Source organism: Eriocheir sinensis, chromosome 17, assembly GCF_024679095.1.
Source record: "Eriocheir sinensis breed Jianghai 21 chromosome 17, ASM2467909v1, whole genome shotgun sequence".
Lineage (NCBI taxonomy): Eukaryota > Metazoa > Arthropoda > Malacostraca > Decapoda > Varunidae > Eriocheir > Eriocheir sinensis.
This window is the reverse complement of record NC_066525.1, coordinates 17,217,622-17,222,429: the sequence shown is the minus strand read 5'-3', so window position 1 is coordinate 17,222,429 and position 4,808 is coordinate 17,217,622.

Sequence of the window (4,808 nt, the reverse complement as noted above, 5' to 3'; positions counted from 1 at the left end):
CCAGGCAAAGCGTAGATATGAAGAAAATATTGCGGCAAACTGTAAAAATAATCTGAAATCCTTCTTCAGTTACATAAACAAAAGAAAGGCGATCAGAAGTGGAGTTGGACCCTTAACAAACAGCGACGGTGCACTAGTGACTGACAGCCAACACGTTGCAAATCTTTTAAACAATTCCTTTTCTTCGGTGTTTAATACTAACAGTCCTCCCACTACCACCAACACCAATACTAATGTAAATCCCGACCATGCATTGCCTAACTTTGAAATAACAACCGATGAAGTCCTTAAAGCCCTCGAATCACTTAAAACAAATAAAATCTTGGACCTGACAAAGTATATCCTACACTGCCCGAAGAAACAAAGAGCGAAATACTCTCCTCCCTCACAACCGTATTCAATATGTCCATGCAACGAGGAATCGTCCCTTCGGATTGGAGAAAGGCTAACGTGACACCGATTTTTAAGAAAGGAGACAAAAAAATCACCAGGTAATTACAGACCCATAAGTCTAACTTCAGTTGTAGGTAAGCTACTTGAGAGCATAATTAGAGACAAAATTATGAGTTACCTAGAAAGCCACTCATTAATTGGGGACTCACAACATGGCTTCCGTAACAAAAGATCCTGCCTATCAAACCTATTGACCTTTTATAACGACCTTTTCACAGTTTATGACGTAAACAAATCACTAGACGTAGTCTATCTTGATTTCCAGAAAGCGTTTGATAAAGTCCCACATCATAAATTACTTTACAAATTAAAGCAAATAGGTATCGACGGTCAAGCACACCAATGGATCGCGAATTGGTTGAGCAACATACAACAAAAAGTGGTGATTGACGGATTTAACTCAGAGTGGGCGCCAGTCACTAGTGGCGTCCCTCAAGGATCGGTTCTTGGCCCAGTGCTTTTTTATTATTTACATCAACGATGTGGATGTTGGACTCAATAATCGTATTAGTAAATTTGCAGACGACACAAAGATTGGTAACTCGGTTCACACTGACGAAGACAGGCAAAGCCTCCAAGAGGATTTGTACAAAATTTCAGCTTGGTCGGATAGATGGGAGATGCCCTTTAACGTAGACAGGTCCCAGGTCCTTCAAGTTGAAACAAGAAAAAAGAAGTTCGATTACGAAATAAGCGGCGTTAAACTGACAAGTGTTCAATACGTTAAGGACTTGGGGGTCAAAATCGCGTCAAACCTCAAATTCTCACAGCAATGCATCGATGCACCAAATAAAGCGAACAGAATGTTGGGCTTCATTAAAAGAAACTTTTTATTCAAGAATAAAGATGTAATACTTCCACTCTACAATAGTTTAGTCAGACTCCACTTGGAATATGCGGCACTGTCTTGGTATCCCCACCATGCAAAGGACATTGCTAAATTAGAACGTGTTCAGCGTCGGGCAACAAAAATGATCCCTTCCTTGCGCAACCAATCTTACGAAGAAACTCTTTCCACCCTTAGCATGTTCTCTCTTGGGAAACGTCGCCTCCGAGGAAAACTGATCGAATGTTTTAAAATACTTAATGGTTTCACGAATGTAGACAGACCAACATTGTTTATGATCGATGATACTTTGCGTATGAGGAACAATGGCATAAAACTCAAATGTAGACAAGTAAATTCAGAGTGCAACAAATTTTTCTTCACCAACGTTGTATTGCGAGAATGGAATAAGCTCCCACCGTCAGTGGTCCAGTATAACACGACTGACTTCAAAAACAAGCTCGACCGTCGCTTCCTTCAACTTAATATTAACTAGAGTAGAAATGCAACGTTTTGGAGCCATCTGATTAATGTAGAATCACTTAGGATTAAGGACAGACCACCTAGTCTGGACCATGGGGTCTGTGTGGTCTGATTTTCTATGTAAATACTATGTAAATTATTTAAGTCTGTGTTCGTACGGTTTATTTCGCAGTCTAGGGATCATTTTAATAGGTCGACGCTGCACCCTCTCGAGTTTATCTAGATCTTTTCTGTAATAGGGAGACCAAAACTGAACGCAATACTGAAGATGTGGGCGAACTAACGAATTGTACAGTGTCAATATCACTTTTTCTAATTTATGTTCAAATGTACGACCAATAAATCCGATCAGTTTGTTGGCAGGTTTTACTACTTCTGTGCAATGCTGACTCGGTTTAAGATCATTCGAAATTATTACCCCAAAATAATTTTCTTTGCTGGCTTCAGAAAGTCGCACTCCGTTAATTTGATGATGAATACGATCGTTGTTGATTCCGATATGCATAACCTTGCACTTTTCAATATGGAAATCCATTTGCCATGTTCGTGCCCAACTACTTAAATGTTCGAGATCAGTTTGTAAGTGTTCTTTATCTATTGTCGTAGTGACTCTGCTGGCTATTTTTGTGTCGTCGGCAAATTTCGATATTTTACACGATAGCCCCTAGTCAGTGTCATTTACGTACACCAAAAACAGAACAGGTCCCAACACTGACCCCAGTGGAACACCGCTTTTGACATTTCGCCAGTCAGATCATATACCATTCATAAGAACTCTCTGTTTACGGTCGGTAAGCCAGTCTTTGAGCCACTTATGAATGTTACCAGTTATACCGTGAGCTTCCAATTTACTAAGGAGCCGGTTGTGAGGGACTTTGTCAAACGCTTTCTGAGAGTCCAAATATACAATGTCTTCTGATTGACTTTCATCGTATACATTAAAGATGTAGTTGAAGAAATCGAGGAGGCTAGTCAAACAGGAACGCTTGTTTCGAAAACCATGTTACGAATCCATAATTAGTCTGTTATCTTCAAAATACTTAACCGTTTTTTCGCGAATCATCGTCTCTAAAATTTTGCACACGATTGTCGTTAGGCTGATCGGTCGATAATTACCTGGTTGTGACTTGTCGCCTTTTTTTAAAGATAGGAGTTACGTTAGCTAGTTTCCATTCTTGTGGTACTTTTCCGTGCGTTTTGTTTACTTTAATATTACCGATAATTTGCACTATATCACTTTCTGCAATGCCGCTAATACTACTCAAGGATGTGTCATCAATTTATCTTGGAGCTTTCGATTACCTATCGGATAAGATTTCTTCGGTAAAAACGGAGGCAAAAAAATCATTCAATATAATTAGCTATTTCTTTATCATCATTCGAGGATTCATCATTTACAGTTGCTGTTGGGCCAATACTGGGGGTGAGAACTTTTTTTATTTCTTACGTAGGCAAAAAATTCTTTAGGATTTGTTTTGCTGGGGCTTGCAATATGAAGCTCTAGGTTTCTTTTATTGAGACGTATGATTCTTTTTGATTCTCGGCGTAATCTTTGGAATTCAATTTTGTCCGTTTCATTATTTGTGATCAAGTATTTGCGACGCGCTCGATTTTTATTTTCAATTTGGCGTTTGAGTTGATTGTTCCACCACTTAGGCTTACAGTTGGCTGTTGGTCGTCTTTTACGGAATGGTACGCATAAGTTCACGGCTCTACTTAAAGTTTCTGTGAATGTTTCCCAAGCTTTATTTATATCTGAGGCTGCAGAAATTTCGCCCCAGTCTGGATTCGCTTGTAAATTTCTTAGTTTGTCAAAATCCGCACGTCGGTAATCAGGCATTTTTTCTTCACTCGTTTTCATGTCCTCTTTGATTTTTATTTTGAACGAAATCATTCGATGATCGCTGCCGCTGAATTCTGTACCAACATTGAGATTATTAACTAGGCTTTCTTTAGTTGTGAGGACAAGATCGAGTATGTTATTTTCGCGAGTTGGTTTATGCACATGCTGATAAAGCGCACTTTCTAATAAGTAACTGTATAGATCGTGACCTGAGTGTATGTTTAACGTGTCTCCCCAACTTTGTATTGGTAAGTTAAAGTCTCCCATAATTACAGCTTCAAATCGATTGCATATGTTAGAAATTTGTTCGAACAGTTTTCTGTCTATTTCCATTGCTTGGTTTGGTGGTCTATAAACAATGCCAATAACTAATTTACTTGAACGGTTTTTAATTTCTATGAAAACAGTGTCTATATTATTTATTCTTTCTACTTTGATAACACGTGCTCGAATATATAAGACGACGCCACCACCAACTCTGTTTTCTCTGTCGCAAAGAAAAATTGAATAGCTGGGTAAGTTAAATTCCGCAATAAAATCTCTGTTACTTGTATTTAACTCCGCGACGGCGATAATGTGGAAGTATTACATTGCAACAAGTTCTTCCAGGTCTATGAATTTATTTCGAATGCTGCGGGCATTTACATAACACGCGACTATATGGTCATGGTGGAATTGGTATTGGTCCTTTGATTGTTTACGTGGCGTTCTCTGTCGGGGTTCGCTGTTTTTTTTTTTTCTTTTTTTTTTCTCTGAGAGGTGACACCTGCTCACTAAGGAGTCTTCCAAGTCTAGCCGCCCCGACGGGATTTAGGTGCACACCATTGCGTTCGAACAAGTCATTTGCACTATAAAAGTTATTCCAAAAGTTCACAAACTCGACATTTTCTTGAGCACATAATGACTTTAGTCGGTTGTTAGTGCTGAAGGCTTTACTGTAAAAAGCGTTACTTTCTCTCATCCGCGGGAGGATACAGGATATCATTATGTTGTTTGTTTTTTCCTTGAATTGTCGGATCAGTCTACGATACTTTTGCATTAATTCTTCTGAACGATTGGCCTTTACGTCGTTTGTTCCGACATGAATGACGAACAGTGAGTTTTGGTCTGAGCCGGTCATAACATCGTCGCGCGCCGCAGTGATGCCATCAACACCTATACCAGGGAAACACATGCGCTTGCGTTTCTCATATGAAGCACTGC